Source organism: Phalacrocorax aristotelis, chromosome 19 (assembly GCF_949628215.1).
Source record: "Phalacrocorax aristotelis chromosome 19, bGulAri2.1, whole genome shotgun sequence".
In the NCBI taxonomy this organism is placed as follows: Eukaryota; Metazoa; Chordata; class Aves; order Suliformes; family Phalacrocoracidae; genus Phalacrocorax; species Phalacrocorax aristotelis.
This window is the reverse complement of record NC_134294.1, coordinates 514,216-533,451: the sequence shown is the minus strand read 5'-3', so window position 1 is coordinate 533,451 and position 19,236 is coordinate 514,216. Positions and strand designations below refer to the sequence as shown.

The following is a 19,236-nucleotide window of genomic DNA, read 5'->3' as shown; positions in this document are numbered from 1 at the left end:
ACCAGATAAGAACCTGTTTCTGCTAGCACCCTCACCCAGTCAAGTCAGCCGAGACCCGAGTGCTGCCACTGGAGGACCAAAGGAGTGGAAGGTGCTGGCGGGTGTCCTCCTGTGTGGCCAGGTGAGAGGAAAAAGGGGCATGGAGTCTACCGCAAAGCTTTCAGTGGCTAGACTGGGATGAGACACTCAGGGCATGACGGCACGGTCAGAACAAGTGCAACCGGCAGCAGAGCTGCCTTCAAAGGGGGCCTATTGCCTAAATACTCTCTCAGGGCACCTCAAGACCCCGGCCACACTGTTATGAAGGACAACTAGCAATATTCCTAAAGATAGTTTGGAAAGAAGATATGGTCCTAGGGATGGTGCCTTGGTGGGCTGAGATGCCCAAGCAGGAGACAGTGTCTTGACTTGCAGGCAGACCAAGGCCTTGAATGGTCCCTTGCCAGTGCCTGGTGCCCCAGGGGACCTCAGACAACACACCAAGGCCCGTGCAGGGACTGCCAGCAAGGGGTGAGGGACTTTGCTGCAATGCCCTGGGGTACTGGAGAGAACAACCCATAGGGAAGCTGGAGCATGGGGCTCTTTTCACTTTGCCTCATGGAGAGACTGTTCCCAAAGACAAAATGGGAAAGACTATATGTATTTAAAAATTAGAGAGAGCTTGCTGTCAGCTGGAGCAAGGGGAAGATGACCATTGGGCTGCTGTCCTGCCAATTCCTGGGCGCTTGTCTCAGGCCCTGTAGAATGTAGGGTTTGATGACGCTCCCTTCTGAAGCTGCTTAACTTCAATTTAGCCCAAATTCCCCAAACCAGAGGGCAAGTAAACATCACCCGTGCTGGGGGCTAGGTAAATCTCATGATGTTTGAAAATGTGGCATGAGGAAAAGTGATGCCAGAATCTGGCAACGTGACCTTTTGCTCCTGCCTGCTGATGCCACTGTCTTCAGATGAGCAGGCAGCAGCATAACACATTTTGGTCAAGCCCTTGAAGACTATCCAGAGGCAAAGCAGATATCTAAACCAGGAGCTGTGAGTTCATATAGCAACACTGTGGCTGGTTGAGCTGTAAAGAGGCTGCGGGTTGGCAGCCAGAGCCACCCGGTGATGCCGTATGCTACCAGCCGTGGCTTCTCTAAAGCACAGTGACTGCGTGAAAAGGCTCCTTGCTTGCGCTGACCTTTGGGAGCAGCAAACAGCCTCCTGATGACCCTGAGCGCATGAGGCTCTGGAAGAGAGATGTGGCTTCTCCGCTGCCTCTGGCTGCAGCGGCAGCGTGGTCACGTGTGGCCCTTCCTGCAGTGATGCCTCAGCTCCTGGCCGAAGGCTGGGTTTTGTCTACATCTGATTCCCAGATCTGAGTCCTTCTTTCCATGTGAAACACATAACGTGTCCTCCCTGACCCTTCGCCACCTACCCTTGAAACATAGATTATATTCCTGACAATTTCCAAGTGAATCTGTTAATTAGTTCCTGAAACAATATCAATTAAAAACACGCTCTTTACAAAATTTCAATTTGTTTGTTCATCTTCTGCCGACCCTTGAACTAATTAAGGGCTTTTCACTGACCCCTCACACCCCACAGGGAGTTAAATCTCAGTGAAATAAGGTGAAGAGGCAGATGTTTGAAGAAATTAGGCTGCAATTCTACAAGGTTACCCAAGGTAACCAATTTATTTATAACTGTATAATAGCCAGGGCTGGGTGGGTAGCTCCAGTTCTTCCTAAATGGTTCTATATCCAACATCCCACACGAAAGAACAGAGCTCCTGGGCAGGAGGCAGGCTCCAAACTGCATACACAGAGACCTACACTGGTTAATCAGTAGTCCCAGCTGGTGGCAAGGTCCCTGATACAGCTGGACTTCATCGTCAGAGAGAGTAAATATTAAACCTGAAACTGCAGCTGAGGATCCTGGGATGTGCAATCCAAACTGGAGGAGATCTTGGCTTGGGACCACCCTTTGCCATTGCCAGACCAACCTTTAGACGCTGGTGGCCTGTTCCCAAATTTCCTAAGATGGTAAATGAAAGAGGCAGAGCCCAGGTCTGTGAAAGCGTAGCTGAGGAAGCAGGATGCACGTCCTGCTGGCAGGGAGCCGATATGCCGGCATCTTGAGCCCAACCAGTGCCCCTCTCTGCAAAGGGGCAACCCTGGCTGAGCTCTGAAGTGGCTGCGGGTGTTCCCATTTGTTTCACTATTGTTCCCTGATCACTCACCCCATTTTAAATGGAGCTTTGTTTGGTTATTTTTGCAGCGTCAAAATTAATTTTGGAGAGCGTCTCATTGTAAGCTTTCAAAAGGATTATGCCTGTGTCTGCCCAGCTCTATAATTAAGTCTCTTTGAGATTTCCACTTCTAGCAGAAACAAAGCTCTTGAAATAAAGCCGGCGGTTCAGGCAGCTATCAGTGCATTTTGTCGGCAGCGCAAAGGTTGCCTGAGATGGGGCTGTAGGGCTTTTCTGCCCATCTTGTGGCTATGCCAACAGCACCAGGGTTTGGGGCCAAGCAGAGATCTTTTGCATGGGATGGCAGAGGCTGGGGTTGCCAGAGGGTGTTAAGACTTGCTGTAACTTGCTTCCAAGGGATGCTGCAGCACCAGGAGGTGGCTGGTGTGGGTTGTTCTGCTTTGCTTTCGATCTCATTGACAGTGTCCAGAGACAGGCTTGACTTTTGGAACCCCCAGAAGAAACAACCTTGGAAGTGCCCCCTTTGAGCATGTGGAGGATTTGTATCCCGTGGCACAACTAACAGGGTTTTTTTGGGTGCCTTGGACAGCACTCGATTCATTGCTACTGGAGAACCCTGATGGTGCTGGCAGGGTAAAGATGAAGTTGGTGTCAGGGAGAAAAGTGGTGACCGGCTGTGCAAACAGAGGAGGTGGCAGTGGGTGGCAGGGGATTGGGACTGAGGTGCCACTGCCATCTGGCAGACACAAAGCAGTTCATCTGTCCATGAGGGATAAAGCCCTGGAGACAGGAGAGACCAAGCCATGCACAAGAAAGGAAAGATCACGGACAGAGGGGAGCGAAGAAAAAAAATGTGGAATAAATCGGAAGGAAAGCAGAAGCTGGGTTCAAGAAGTGCAAGGGATGCCCCAGAGCAGGATGATGCCAGGGTCCCATGCAGTGGAGGGGTAGTGGACTGGGTTGCAGGCTCAGCTGTTCTGCATGGACTCTGTGTTTTCCTGAAGTCTAAGCGTTTCAAACCACCTGCTTAGCCCACAAAGCCATTCCCTCTGGCAATATCAGAGCTGCTGTGCTCAGGAGACTGGGATTAAATACACGCAGTGCTGCCTGGGCTAGTGGCAGTCCCTGTTTTATTAGCTCCAGCTAATTTCTGTTTGTTTGTACCAGCCTTTCCCATGAGGGCACCAGGACTGTCCCCACGTCCCGTTCTTTTCCAAATGCATGTGCACTGGGTGGGGAGAGAGGACTTCAGCTGGCGGGTCTGCTGCTTTCCTCTATGGTTGCTGACTCTCACAATACCATGGGTAGGCTTGTGTTATTTTCATATGCTTTCAAGCCCAAGTTCCTGGAGGCATACGATTATAACAGCAAAGCCTTTGGCCTCTGACTGTGCAGAACGGAGCCATGTGCATGCCAAGATTAGAAACTGGAAGGCAAAGGAGAGACATTAAGAACACCGAGGTATATTTGTGGGTGTATTGCAGTGATTTCACTTGGGCTAAACTTCTGACTGCCCATCCCCTCTTCTTCTCAGGACCAGGCTGCCCTGTCAAGGCATGAGCTTGTATCTCATTGGGCAGCATGGCCATGGCGCGGCTTGGAGATGCTGGTACCAAAAAAAAAATGTTCCCTGAGTGGCCCCTGCTTTGCATCTCTATACAACCCTGGTCCCTAACAGCTTTGTAGCAACCGTGCACCCAACTTAGGGAGCAGGGACTTAGTTCCACTTCAGCAAGACAGAAAATAGGCAAGAAGGCAAGCACAACCCTGGTGCTCTTGGATAAAAGAACATTAATGCCGCTAATATCCAGCAATCAGAATTTCTTAGAGCGAGAACAGTGCTGCATCCCCTTCTCTCCTGCTCATCCCCTGCTTGTTTAATGAAAATCAGAGACAGCCATTAAAGAGCTGCTTAGCATTTCAATACGTTTAATATCCTCACTGATAAGGGAACGATGGATATTACCAAAAGGCCTTTCTTAAACTCTCCCCTTCTGTAGCCGGTGCTCCTGGCTTGTGTTTGTCTCAATTCCAATTCCAAACCATCTCCTTCAATGAGGAAAAATTATGATAAGGTTATTTTTTTTAATATAAAGGATATTAATACACAGCATTTCTGATAATGACAAGGAAGAAAGGCATGCCAGGCCTCCCCAGCTTTGACCTGAATTAATCGGGTGCTGATTGCTCAGCTGGCCAAGGGCCTCCCACAGTCATACCCCGTCACGACTGATGCCAAGGGCTGATCCTCGCTGCTGGTGTTAATGGAAGAAACCGGGCAGCCACTTGCGGTAACGGGGAGGGAAGCGGCACCTCCTGCCTGGCTGTGGGGAGGGGCCGGGTGGGATGCTCGGCTGTGGCACCTCGGGAAAGATGCTGGCTCAACAGCCAACTAACGATGGGGATATTGGTGAGCCGCGGGGCGTGTTGGGGCAAGCAGGGACGGCACCGCTCCGCCTGCTCCTCAGGGCAGGCACCTTGCCGAAAAAGAGGCCAACACATTAGGAAAGGGAAAACCCCAGGCCACTGGGGAGGGAAAAGAGCCTGGTGCAGGCTGCCCCATCAGTCAGGGAGGAGGTGAGACACAGTCCCTGTGCTGCTCGACCTTGCAGCCAAGCAATCTGACCCAGCCCTGGTACAGCACGAGGACTTACAGCGACGCTGATGTAGCATGGGTGTTGCTCCAGATGAATTGTTAGATGGATGTAGGTAACATGTCAGCATGTTTATAGAGTAGATGCTAGTTTAAAGGTCTTCCCACATGCACCGTTGTGTGTGGTATGCTGAAGTTCACTGGGAGTTACTGGTAACAGCTCAGGCAGGAGCACCAAATGCAAGTTGTCCTGGTGGATGCCACAGCCACGTGAAAGTGCAGAGGCGGGATATACCACCTGCATGGCTTCAGCACCACCCTCCTGTCCCGCTGCCCCCGGGGCTTTGCTGGGGAGGCCAGGGCAAAGGGGTCACGGCAGGGGGGAAAGTACAACTCTGACTTGTTTAGCCAGTCCCAGTTTTAAAAGATTCAGGTTTTGTTGCCTGAGGAGGAGAGGTAGGGGGTGTTGTGCATGGCCGTTTGTGTGGGGAAAGCCACCCAGGACTACTGTACCCGCACCCACAGGGCCACACACCTTTGCCAGGAGGCTCCCAGATATCTGGACAGTATTGCTGTGCTTGGGAACCCGCTCAGCTCATCCTCATCCTCCTCCTGCAGACACCTTGTGAGCAGGACAGGGATGCACTCTGGTCTTGGGAGAGGGCACCCATGCCCCATCATGTCCCAGCACTCCTCCTTCTGGGAGAGGGATGTACTCTAGGGGACAGACAGATGGACAGGCATCAGAGGGTTACTGAGACCAGCAGCATGGCTCTGCTCCGTGCCCTGAGCAACCCCTTCTCTGCAGAGGTGGGACGGGGGTCCTGGTTCTGCTGGTTGTCCAACATACAGCGGCACTGGTCCTGGAGTTGGTGCCATTCCCTTAATGACTCTGCCACCACGCTGCCTGCACCAACCCTGACCCAGAGGTGCCTGGCCCTGCAACTGCTACAGGAGAGCGGAAGTGCCTGCCCGATGCTTTCCTGACCCGGAGGACCAGGGACACTGGAGGCAGGCAAAGCTGCCCTCCTTTAGCCCAGACACAGATTTGCTCTTGCAATCCCTGGATGCAAAGCTGGGTGAAAAGGACATCAGCCACTCAGGTCTGAGCTGTTTAATTAGCAAGGAGGCTGTGGTCTCCCTGGTAAATGCACAATAACCTGGGCCATGCTAAGACGGGGTATAGCCAGGCTTGGCTCCCCTCCCTCACTGATCCTCCCTGTCTGAGCTGCGCTTTCCTCTCTCCGCAGCATCTATAAATATCCTCCCCATCTCCGTGACAGCCAGGTGCGGGACCACGTCTTAGGAACGTGGCAATGGCAAGAGACTCGCCGAGGAGCAAAGGCAGCAGCATGCAGTGAGATGGGGAAGGCAGCCAGCGGGTGGGTGTCATGGCCCATCCAGCTCAGGCTGTGGAGAGGTGACTGGGAGCCTGGGGAGGGGTGCAGGTTGGGAGAAGAGCTGGAGATCCTGGTGTGATGCCTTCCAGGTGTCTGGCTCCTGGGCTGTTTGGGGTTCCTGGGATGCCTTGTGACTGTGTCCACGGCTGCATGTGGGTCCTGGTTTGAGAAGGGTCTGCATTTCCAGACAGGAGCGTCCCAGGCTCTTGACACATGTGTTTGCATCCTGTACCAGCTCTCAAATGCCTGACGGTGCCCAGCCCCCAGGCACGTGCACTACTTACGCATACAAGGCACATCCTGACCTGAAAACCAACTGTCCAGTGCAACCAGGATGTCTGCCCCTACCCCCACACCCTTTCTGTGCTCCGTGTGCATGCACAGTGTTACAGTACGCATTTCACACTGAGCAGCACAGTCCCCCACCAAGGCTCAGCACCCTGCTGCACCCACCACTGCAGGCAGGCACTCCAGTACACGTCATCCTCTCTCCCCAAAGCTGACAGTGTATCGTAGAGCCCTCCCACTCCCTGGGAGGGATTTGGGGCACAATACTCTGGAGTCACAGTGTTGTGGCTACTTCAAAGCTCTCTGTAACAGTGCCCAACCACCACAGCTTCTCTAGGATCTTGGACCACGGCAAAGCTAAAAGCTGTAGGGAGGTGCCATATCTGGTAGCCCTGGGGATCTCTGCAAGACCTAGAGGACCCGCATTCCTGTGTCAAGTGGAGCTGGGATGGCACCAGGGGACTGGAGAGCACACGTGGGTGCCTGGCTGGTGTTGGAGGTCTGCAAGGTTAACTCCCTGTGTTAGAGCATCACTCTGGGAGGGCGCATCATTCAGTACTGCAAGTCCACAGCTGGCTTTTGCTTCCCCAGAGGTTCATTTCCAGAGCTTGGCACTGAGATGGTGGCAGTGTGGATGGTGTCCCTCTGGCATGTCTGGCTCTGCTTGGGCACTGGGTGACAAAGAGTTGAGGGTTCCAGCACTGAGCTGTGGCAAGACCTTTCAGCACAAGGAGATTGCTGGGTCGGAGTAGCAATGTGATAGCTGGCAGAAAATCAGCTTTCCCACCAGCTGCAGGGGTGCAACCATCACAGCATCGGTGCTGCTCTGGGGCTTCCTGGTGGCTCAGTGCTGCTCAGGAAATCATCAGCCCTGACCTCTTCCTTCCAAGGCTCATTGCAAAGGCTGCTGCTCAGCTGCACCCCCGGCCTGGTAGCACTGCTCAACCTCTGCCAGCTGCCTTGGGAACTGCTGGAATCCTCCCCAAGCCATGGCCGTATCCCTGCCTGAGCCGCTCTGCAAGCCCATCCCACAATACTGCCGATGACAGGATCTCTCCAGCACTGTCTGCGGATGGACGGCTTCCCAGGCAGGCAGAGCAAAAAACCTGGAGGGACATGACACCCTGGGCTGTTCCCAGGTCCTGGTGATGAGTGGTGCAGACGCGTCACTGCAGGAACAATCCTCATCCGCTCTGAATGGGGAATTGTTGCCTCTATGTGCTTGAGACAGGCAGAGGGGCCCTCTTGTCCCAGCACGTAGGAAGCTGCTGGCAGTGCCATGGGGTGCCACAGCATGCGGTCCAGCATCTCCAGGGAACACACTGGGATCCAGGGTGTGCTGGAGGGCACGCAACATTCCCCGCCACTGCCCCAAGCCCACTGAGCAAGTCTGGGGTGAGCTTTATCCAAGGGATATCCTGACAGTCAAGAGAGAGATGCCCGTCCTCCCTCCTGTGCCTTCTCCTGGGTTGAGTTGCTGGGGGCAGGGGAGCGCGGCAGTCACACATTGGTCCTCTAACCATGAGTGTGTGGAAGAGCGAATAACCCCACTGCACGTGGCATAGGTAGGAGTCAGCCTCTGTGGTTACCATGGGCAGGTGTTAGTGATCGTTCAGCGTTTAGATAGGGAAAGAGTCGCAGCCGCTGTAGGGGGTCTGTTGACAGATGCCAAGTGTTTAATGCTGAGCAAGATACTCACCCAGCTTGACAATTTTGACTGCTCCAAGTGGGAGGGATGCAGAGGCTTCCTCGGCAGGGCTGTGGGGAGGAAGCTCGGTGCTCCCAAGGCAGCCCAGACCCCTGTCGCAGGGCCCCCTTGCACAGCGCCTGGCCTTGCCCACCCTGGGACGGCTGCTGCACCCTCCCAAACACTGCTTTTGAAGGGTTTGGCCCTGTCTCAGGTGGCCAACGTGGCTGTAAACAGGCTGGGTGTTGAAAGACCTGGCCGTGTTGTTCCCTGCTCCAGCTGCCCAGCTCAAGGGCAAGTGGAAAGTCTCTATCCCAGGACGATTTGTCATGAAAATTGTTGGGGGGGGGAGGGGGCGGGTTCTGCCTGTCTTCCCCAGACATGCAAGGGGAGCATGTGCAAGGGGTTTTCCTCTCTGCGCACACCAGGACTGAAGGGCAACCCTGTCGCCTTCACACCTGACCCTGGCTGAGCACAGAGCTCCCCGCTCGACCACAGCTTGGGCTGCAAGTTTGGCTCTCACAGCAGCCGGAGGGGAGCAGCGAACACGGACGGGGAGCACAAGAAGCGGCGGGGCCTGCTCAAGCATCAGGAGGGAGGGCGGGGGGACGGATGGCAGGGGGGAGCGGGAGCCCGCTGTCCGGATGCTTGGGCTGGGTACGGCGTGTGCGTGTGGTGCGGGAAGGGGGGCTCGCTGCAGAGCCCACCCACCCCATTGGCTTGTGAGCGGTGACAGGCAGGCTGCTCCCTCCCTGCCGAGCCGCTCGCCTGTGTGGATGCGAGCAATGTGCGCAAAGTGCCTTTGCATTAGCCGGCGTGTGCCGTAGCTCAGCACTCACTCGCAGAGGTGCTGGGACAACCGAGGCGGTCCTGTCCCACGCCTGGTGGCCCTGCCGGACCATGGCATGGGCACAGGGAGATCTGACATCCTCGCTCTCCATCGTCATCGCTTTGGCTGCCTGCCTCTCTGCCACCACCAGTGAAGGTAGGAACCGGGGTGGCCCTAGCGTGGCAGGGCAGCGTTGGGGGGACCTGCAGCATTGCTGTGGCTGTTTGGATCCATCTGCATGGGCTTGCTTGGTCTGCCAGGCTTAGCTTCTCCCTCCTCCCAGGGGAGCGCGGCTCCGGGTTCCTGCCTGCCTGAGTTTGCTGATCCTGGAGCTTTTGCACCAGAGGCTAAACTTCAGAGCTGGGCAAGAGGACTTGATTTCTGCAGCAATACCTGCCAGCTCTGCCTGGCCTCCCCTGCAAGGGCTCTGTTACAGCGTACAGGATGGCTGCAGAGGGGACAGGGATGCAGGCACCAGCTCAGCCATGGTGATCCCCATCACCAGAGCTCGCGGCAGCGTGGGGCCGCACTGGCTGGCCAGGTGGCATGGGCTGTGATGGAGGGAGCGGGCGGGCACGGGAAGGCATGGAGAGGATGTGGGGAGCTGGCCAGGCACTCGTGGGAAACTTGTCGCGAGGGAAAGGGCTGGAAACTTCTGAAGTGGAAAGCAGGGATGCAGCTGGGGACCCTCTCCTGACATCTCGGTGTCAGCCACGTTAGGCCTGCTCCCTCCGCCTGGCCACTCTACCCTGCTGCCGGCTGCACTCATCCCCGGCCCTCGGTGGCAATTCAGCCCTGCTCCGGCATCTCGGGTCCCTCTCGGCTTTGGCAGCAGTGCTCCCGCTGCCTGCCACCCACTCGCTCGTCTGCCTCCGTCTGCACTGGCAGCGGTGGCACGGCTGCTTCCCAGGTCTGCTGATCTTCATCACCCAGAGATCTGCTGTTCCCACTCCCGAGCGTGTCCTTGGCACAGGCAGCAGCATCTTTCCTCCCTTCTGCTACGCCTGAGAGCCGCGGCCAGCACGGTGCAGCCCTCTGCAGTGAGCCCTGGTGCTGATGTCCCTACCCGGTGGTGGCAGTGGCAGCCCTCCCTTCTCCCACCCTGCATCCCTGCCACCCTTCCAGCATGCCGAGGCCCATAGGATGGCACGGTGAAGCCTCACGCACTTTGTGGCACGCTGCTGAGCCGGGTCCTTGTGCCTAGTGCCATCTTCCAATACCCACCCGCACCTCCCCTCCCACCCAGCCTGTCTTCCTTACCTGTATTACCCATTTCTAGCTGTTTGCTGGTCCTAACTGTCTTTTCTGCCGCTTCCTGGCACTCCTCCTGCTCCTTTCCCCACCGGCTTTCCTGCCCTTGCAGGGGGATTCATTGGGCTTTCCCTGCTGAGGATGGGCTGTGTGGGTGCAGGATGGGAGCCCAGCACCGCGACACGCCCAGCCTTTGCTCGCCAGCAACATGGCCCAGCAGCAGCTGCCCCATGCCCCAGGCCCTGGGCAGAGTGCATTGTAGGATGCTGCCTGCGCTGCCCAGGGCTCTCGTCGCTGCAGCCCTGCCTGAACTTGGCCAACCCTGGGCATGGGCTGGGGCCTCTTTGCTTTCCTCTGCGGAGGAGACCACTGGCTGCTGGGGTGGGGTTTATGGCATCTCTACAGACAGGCAGGCCCCGGACTGCTGTCTGCTTGTCCCTGGCTGGGAAAGACCTGGGTTTCCCGCAACACTCTTTGGAAACGAAAGCTCGTCTTAATAACAGCCTTGGTCAGGGGGATGTGCGCAGCTGGGGATAAGCCAGGCTCTGGGGAAGACCAAGAGGGATGGATCAGAGTTAGATCAGGCAGATGGCACTGGGTGGCATCAGGACAAAGTGAGGGGCCTTGCAGAAAGCTGGTGGTGCTCCATCCACTGCCCCCAAGGATGCTTGTGCCTCCACGGATACTGCTGTGCGGTGGCATGGGGCAGCTCAGCACCAGCCAGGCCCTGCGATACGGGCAGTGGAGCTGGGGATGTGGCTGCTGGCTCTGCCAGCACTCGGCAGCTCAGGGTGCTGGGACGGGCTGGTGTCAGCATCCATGCCAGGGCAGTTGCGGTGCCGGTCGCCGAGCGCCCCGGCATGAGTATGGGTCTAGAAACGTGGAGAGATGCCGCAAAGTGCAGCACAGCTCTGGTGTCTCCTGCACTCTGGTTGTGCTGCCCTTTGCTACACCATTTCTACAGCATGTGGCATGTGCGGGCACGGTGTGAGGGTGTAGCCGTGGTGCAAAACGGTGCCCGCTGCTGCTGACTGTGACCTCTGCCTGCTGCCACAGCCACAGTCTGCTTCTTGCTGTGCATCTTTGCCCATGCTGCCCTGAAAACCCAACACTTGTTTAAGAGCTGCAGGGTAGAAAATTGCAGCCGCAAAGCAAATTTAAGGCTGGCGTGTGCTGCACTCTGTGTGTGCGTATTGGGAGGCAATTGGTATATAAAGATGTGTATTAACTGGGAGAAACGGCTTCAGTCTCATTTTCTTCCCCTTCAAAGAGCTCCCAGTGCCTTTCTCTTTCCTGAAAGATTTGTTCCAAGAAGTTTTGAGCATATATTTTTTATTCCTTTCAGTCTTGTGTGCAATGGGTGCCCTTGAAATGGGAGGAAAAGGGAACCGCTTTTCTATGGGAAGTCCCCACATTTCAGCCCGGCAGCCATTGCAAAATGCATAGAAAGCCAAAACTCAGATTTTAATTTTTCTAGATGGGTGAAAATTCTCAGGAAGTAGAAGATTTTGATTTGGAGCACTAAAAAAATTTGTCTGAAACTCTTAAATTGCTTTAGAGTAGGGAGGTAGGAAAGCTATTTTCAATAACTTGAAGATAGTGTGATATACTAAAATATTTACACTATTACACCCGAGTTGCATAAGAAAAAATATTAAAGCGGATATTTTATACGACACCATGAATTGAAATTAAATAATAAAATATGAAATATCTTTGTTGTATTGAAAGAAAATCAGATGAACAGAAATTACCACATTCGGGGCTTGGGCAGAGGGTGATAAAATTGTATTTTCTGCCAGAAAATGGTACTTCAAATGCTGCTGCTGGGGTCTGCTCCCTCCCAGGTGATGCCTTTGGCTCAGCTCTGCCCTCTGTCCATGAGGTGGGCGACCTTCCTCCCCATCACAGCACGGAGCCCATGGCCCGCGGGTGAGCTTGGGTGGTACCTTGGTGGGGAGAGGGTGCAGCAGGGAAGGGGGACCCGGGGGTATCTCCCCCAGCATTTCAGGGCACAGAGGGATGGCCGAGGCAAACAGCAGGTGACGGGGATAGGGTGATGTACGGGGAGCGTGCTGGGGAGGATGCAGAGCTGATGACACAGGGATGCTCCCCTTTTCTCCGCACCACAGGGTTGGTGATGGAGACATTTTGTTCCTCCCCGGAACAGGGATGGGGCGAGGGCGAGCACCGGGGTCCTCAGGAAAACCCAGCCGCTTGCTGTGCTGCCGAAACGGGGGCCGAGGAAGGGTTTGTGGCAATCTCCCCCGCTAATCTCTCGATGTAATCTCATTAATTGCCCCTCTGCTCAAACAGAAAAAGAAGTAAAAACTCATCTGTGCATTTATTCAGCGCTACTTTTCTACCCCTTCTGCAGCAATGCCAAAGTCAGGGCTGCAGGAGAAGCAAAGCCCTGAAAGGGAGAGGAAATAGCTTTTTCTGTTGTACAAAGGCTGCGAGGATGCCGTGTGCCGCTGTAAGAATAGGAAACGAGATTTTTAGGTGTACAGACTTTTGGTGATGGGGGTGTGGAGACGTATTAGTTTAAAACAGGGAGTTGATTTGGGCTGTTTCTGAAAAAAAAAAAAATTTTGGGTGTGTGTGATTTTTTTTATTGCTCCCAAAATAAAGCAAATACTTGCATGATTTTAGGTAGGGTCATGGGGTTATGTTTCTGGTCTCATCTTCATTTCCACCCTTCTTGTACTAATAGCTTGTAAAACTTCTGGAAAAATCAACCCCCCAGATTTGCAGAAAAATAACACCAGGACACAGAAAACGCACCTACTCTATGAGCTTTTTATCTTGCTCTTTGATTTCTTGTTTCCTGAAATTGTGAGGGGTTTATTTACAGTGAAAATAAATGGGCAGATCTGATGAATCTAAATTTAAATACAAGTGAAAACCAGTGAATTACTACAGAGACGAAGGAATTCCCTATTTTTTCAATTGCTGAGAAACAATTAGAAAAATATTTCACTCAAAAGAAAAAAAAAAACAAAACAAACCATCCAAACCCCAAAACAATGAACCCCAGCCCCAAGAGATGGTCAGCCAGGGAGGGAGGGAGAGCGGCTTGTCCCATGCATCCCGCTGGATGCACACGGTCCCGGCGGGCAGGACTTCGGGGAGCGCCGGTTTCATCAAGACATCCTGACACCTCCGCTCTTTGTTTCGGTCAGGTCCTGTGTTTGGTATGTCCCTGCTCGCCTCCTCGCTGGCAGCCTTCAGTCCTGCCTTTATCTCCGGGGGCAAATCCATTCATATGATAACTCTATTCATACCCTGACAGTTTTTGATAGTTCATTCTCCCAACCCCAGTGTGTTTGCATGACCAACACTCAAAATTGTTCTTCTGTCACAGAGAAACGATTAACCCCTTCGGCCCTGGTAGTTCAAAAGTGACCGGTGGGATCTCGCAGTTGTTTTCCCTTCATCAAGAAACACCCCCCGCCATGTCCTGCCCGCGTAGATGTGCGGTACTTTGAGTCATAAATAACTACATAAAGGATGTAACTCCTTTATGGATCAGGTCCTGCCACACAAATGAAGCCTAATGAACTGCGTTTGGCTCAGGGATACTGTCCAGAAAGGTGTTCAATGTTTCTCTGAACGCACTGGCAAAGGCAGATCCATCCCTGCCTTTAATAGTTTGTTCCAATGGCTCATCAACCTCAGCCTTAAACAATTGGACCCCTCTTTTCCCTAATATAAATTTGCCTGGCTTCACCTTCCAGCCATTTGTTCTTGTTAGGCTTTTCTTGCTAGATTAAAGAGCCCGTATTTTTCTGCTGTGAAAGTACACTGAGCGCAACCGGGTGCCTTGCACCCCTCGTGGGCATGAGCAGATTGGGCTCCACAGGTTCCCCTTTCTCATATTTTTTTCTTCCTCCGGCCCTGGTATCGTGGTTGCACCTGTGGTATCTTCTGCACTGTCTCCACTTTCTCATATTTAAAATGCCTTAACCATGTAAGTGAGCGGCAGCAGCACTGGCTGCAGCCGGAGAGACCGGCTCCATCCCAGCACCAAGGGTGCGCACGAGTCACCGGATCCTTCCTTGGATGAAATTCCTTTTGTGTTATGTACCTCCTGTACAATTTTTAAGGAATCTCATGATGTTTCATTACTGGTGGCATGAGATATTCAGCCTGTCCCCTCAAACGTTTTTAGTATTGGTATTTTTGTCTGTGAAAATGTTCCGTTTTAGAAAGCTATTTTTAAGAGAGCAAAGTAATTGCCTTTAAAAGAAATTAACTTGCTTTAAAAATGTCACTGGTGTACAAACAGTGAAGCATAATTTAGGATGGCCAACTGGTGTGAGAGCAAAAGACATCCTCAGAGAAATTAGGGAAGAAGCATCTGACAGCCTGAAAAACTGCCATTCAAAGCCCGTTCAGATAATCCAGATAAGCGAGCACATTTGCAAAAATCCACATTTCTCTAGTGAATCTTCCAGAGACGATAAAACTCAAATCTTTGCCAGGACTGCTGGGATGCAGGAGTCAGCGGGAAGGGCAGGGTGTCTTTTTCTTGGTGCCACAGGGTTTGTCCTGCTGATGGGCTCATGGGCCCTGCTACGAGCACAGGTCTCCGGTGCCAGGCCTAACTGAGTCGCTGTGGGTGGCATGGGAAGTGGCTGGGAGCGACACCAGGGACTCCCAAGTTTGGGTGAGAAATCTGCAAAATCCCAAACAGGTAGGAGATAACTGAGTGGGCATGCGGCGTACAGGTGGGGAGTGGAAGCACCGAAATGCTCTGGGATAACAACCAGGATGGCATTACCGTCTTGCCTGGCATGAGCTTTGACTCCCCAAAACTACAGCAGAAGTCAGAAAGTTCAGTGGCTAAAGCTGAAAACACATTTGTGTCTATTTTGCTCTACCTAACAAAAGGTGAGAAAAGAGAAGAGGGAGTCAGGACTGCTGTGAGGGCAGTGGCACAAACCCCTCTGGAGAGGGCTCCCATTTCCCTGAGTCTGTACCACACAGATTCTGCTTACTGCAAGCAGCAGAGGTGTATTTTGTGTTGGAAAACTCTCCTGTATAATTTTGAAAGACTGTCACAATATTGCATTACCTGTCCTTTGAGCTTCTGGGTTTGGAGACACTGGTCAGGGATGCAAGAAGCTGTCCTTTGACAGTGTTGGACGGATTAGCTCTCACAGGGCTTTAGCCAAATGAGACGCCGAGGGGTGGCTGAGCAAGGCGCGGGCTCTTCTCTGCTAATGGACAGGTCCGTGTTGTCTTGCTGTCCCTTAGTCTGGGGACAATGTGATGGAAAGGATGCTCATGACTCCCAGATGGCCACACACAGACCTGGGGACACCAGCTCTGCAGAGGCCTCCTCTGGGGCTGCAGGGACCCTTCAGCTGCCCTCTGTGGTCCCCAGTGCCTGCTCCCTCCCCAGCCTTGCCATGGTCCTGCTCCTTCCCCTGCTTGCATCAGATGTTTCCATGGAATTTCTTGCCTCCCTGACCTTTCTCACCGCCCCCCCATCCCCAGAGCCTTCCCACCTCCTCCTCTGGCTTCTGCCCTGAATTACAACGAGCTCAGCTGCCCCGAGCCCAAAATAGCTTCTTCCCCACCAGCACAAACTCCTGGGCCAGGGACACGGAAACACGTGCTCACCCCTCGCTCTGAGCTTCAGGTCTGTCCCCCTACATCCCGTCCTTGAGACCTGGGACAGCCGTGTGTTTTAACATTTCTGGTCAGTTACTTATGTCCAGCTGCCCATGCACTGTTTGCACCGAAACCCGCGTGTGCCACGATGCTGGGATGCACACCGGGACTATAACCCCCCGCCTGGCGGTGGGTAGTGTGTGCGCTTTAATTTGGGCCACCTGAGCCAGTGAGCCCAATTTGCCCCTGTTGTCCCACCACACACAAACATCAGCATTCGCAAACTGAGTAGGAAACACGAAAATATTACATCTGTATTTTCTCACCTAGATTTCTGAGAGGGAACTATTTTACTTTTTGTTATGTGGCTTTTGATGTGTTTTTTCTTTTTCCTGGGGAAAAAAAAATGCTGCCCTGTAATTTCAGGGTTTTTAGCCTTGGAAATACTTTATTCTGGGTGTTTTGTTTTGTTTTGTTTCATTTTTACATTATTTCATGACATCTCAGTCCTACCACAGGTTATGCTCTTGAGCTGCACGTTATCTTACATGATCTCATGTGGGGTCTGGAAGGATCAGGTTGATAATTTTATTTTTAAAACCTGAACTGTGGCTTTTTGTTAGCACTGATTGAACAAACAAGCTTTCTTCCTACATCAAAGTGTCTTCAGCTCCTGGCATACTGAAAAGGGGTGACCCTCTGGGCAGTCCTTATGGACATTACTGCTCCCGATGCATTACAAAACGTTACAAAATTAAATACAGAAAGTTCACAGCAACAATACGGAGGTCTGAGAAGATATCCTGAAATGGGAATTAGGGCATGTCCAAAAAGCAGCACTGCTTTTTCACGGCAATTGTTTGAAAACGTTTCTTTTTTTTTCAATCTAATTCTGGCATATCCAGAAATGTAGAAATCCCATGTTCCTGCTGGATTTGGTGACATCTTTTATACCTACCCGCAATGCTTTCCTAAATTTCCTCTCTGGGCAGCCGAGGCCAGCGGGTGCCGATGCAAGCACCATCCCCACTGTGTCCTTAGTACGCGCAGCCCTGGGGACGGGCAGCTGCTCAACAAAGCCTGCCTGGATCTGGCGGATTGTGCAGCAGAGCACTGGTGTGCGGCACCCCACTGCCGCGGTGCCGACCCGGGTCCATGGGGCACATCCCCTGCTCACAGCTCCCAGATGGGAAGAGCTGACCTCCACCCCAGGCTTGCTGCTTTTACCTCAAAGCCCCAACAGTTGGTGAATAAATTACTATTTTTCTTTCTTTAAAGATAAATATTGTCCTGGGGAGGGGGGAGCTGAAAGCGAAGCATCCCATCCTGTCCCCCTGTGATCCTCTGAGGCCAGTAAGACACATGTCTCTTGCTCAGCTTTGCCTCCCAAGTTGGAAAGGTCACGGCTGGCTATTCAGCATGCCCCTGTATTAAATGGTGGGACACAAATAGCTGACCTACCCTGGCCCCACCTGCCCCTTCAAAGTCCTGCCTGAGATTATGGGAAATTAATGCTGCTGGCTCTTGTCCCCTTCCTCTCAGGAAGCCTCTCCCTGCCCCTTTCCCATAGCCCGATGCTCTCTTCCCTCTGCTGATAAACGTCTTCATGTTGTTCCCCCACCAAATGGGGCTGAGGCTGTGGGGCTGGCATGGGGTGTTCAGACCAGTGTGGGCCTGTGGGGCTGCGCCTGCCAGTCTTTGGAGAGCAGGAGTGCCTAATCGGGATGATAAGAGTTTAATTATCAATGCAAAAGGCGTTGTTGCATGGAGGGGGAGCCTTGCTGTGAATCTTGGGAGGCCTTTGAAGTTGTGATGGAGAGGAACTGAAGCCCAAGGGAACAGAACTGCTCCCACTGACCCTTCCTCCCCACGCCTGCGCTACAAAGCCCCTGCCTGGGAGGGAGACAACAGAGTAATTAGAGTGAGGACCGCAGTGGGTTAACAATTAGTGAGGGAGCTCACAGCCCTCTTTGGTCCCCCACTGCTCTTCTAGAGGCTGGGTCTCAGCGCATCCCCCACCTTGTCACCCCCATGATTGTCCCGCCACCCTACCATGCACCCCTGTGTGAGCTGAGGGTCCACAGCCTCCCCTGGGCTGGGCAGCCATGGCTCCCATGGCACCATTCCCGAGCCCAGGATGCTTGGATGTGGGACCCCAAGGCACCTGTGCCTCTGTTTGTAGGGGTGTAATAGATCCCTGAAGGAGCCACGGTCACCAGCACAAGTATTGGGAAGGGTTTCTGAGTGCTCAGTCTTTATGCAACACAAGAGGTACATGGACCCAGGCAAAATGTACATCCCTTAAACGTTAGTCCCTACCTCAGCTTCCTCACTTATCTCAAGCAGTGTTTAGTGTACGAGTACAGATATAGATATAGATATAAAAATCAAGATGTATAAACTATACATATACATACACATACATCTAGTGTTCAACTCCTGAATAATCTGTGTATATGAGATTGCAACGTGCACTATTCATGCAACTTTACATGGTGCAACTTTACAAAGGAGCAAGTAGGTCTGCCTTGCGTGAGACTCTGGCTCAAGACCCCAGTTGGCGCTGGGGAAGCGACCTGCTCCCTCCTAGGTGCTTCCGTTTGAACGGGCAATCAGGCTTGACAGCTTTTCCACCAGTGCAAGAATTTCCCCTGACACCTCCTGGTGTTTTGGCTCAATACGCCGAGTCAAGGCCAAGACACAGAATAGGGAAAATACAAAATGGTGCTCAGGAAAACAAAATGGAGCTCGCAGTTTGAGACTGATATGTGCAGACAGTCCATAACATCAAACAGAATTGCCCAGCTGTAGGAGAGAGGTCCCCCAAACCGACAGGTTTCCTGAGAAAAGTTTCGGCTGAAAGGGGTCCTTTGTGGCTGTTTCGCTCACATCAAGGGTGGGATCTTTCTGAGCATCGTCCCTGGAGAAGCGATGCAGCTGGGCGTTCACCTGCAAGGGGCTAGTGGGGCACTTTTCGCATGCGGTGTGGTGGGTTCCCCTCGGCGTTGGTCTGTGTCCTTTCCCTGCAATGGACGACTGGGTTTCACACGAGTATTGGCCTCCCCATATCTGAGCACAGCATGTAATAGTGCTGCTAGATGGATGCTCAGATCCATAGACGTGTGTGCTATACCACGAGTTAACGCAAGAGCTCTTGGACACACAACGCCTTTATATTTGTGCAATGCTCACTGCAGTGGGCTTAACGCATAGGACTCCTATGCACTTCGCTGAAATGCTTGTTAAGGAATAAAAGAAATAACTTAGCCCTCTTCCTGCAAAGAGGCACGAGCAATCTGCTCCGCGGGCGTGTTGCAGAGAATGCAAGCTTGTCTAGTTATTTGCGCACCGAAGCACCAGCAAGGAGATGGCTTCTTCATC

At 53.0% G+C, this 19,236-nt stretch overlaps 1 long non-coding RNA gene across 2 annotated transcripts; it reads right to left on the bottom strand.

The window, feature by feature from the left end:
- Positions 1-3,164: 3,164 nt before the first annotated feature.
- Positions 3,165-5,106, bottom strand: LOC142066370 (uncharacterized). Of its 2 annotated transcripts, XR_012663693.1 has the most exons (4): positions 4,843-5,106; positions 4,408-4,665; positions 4,155-4,237; positions 3,165-3,614 (listed from the first exon to the last, which is right to left on the bottom strand). It is a non-coding gene; the product is annotated as an uncharacterized LOC142066370 (long non-coding RNA). The 2 variants fall into 2 exon arrangements; XR_012663692.1 differs by lacking the exon at positions 3,165-3,614 and having other exon boundaries at positions 4,101-4,237; positions 4,843-5,100.
- Positions 5,107-19,236: the final 14,130 nt, after the last annotated feature.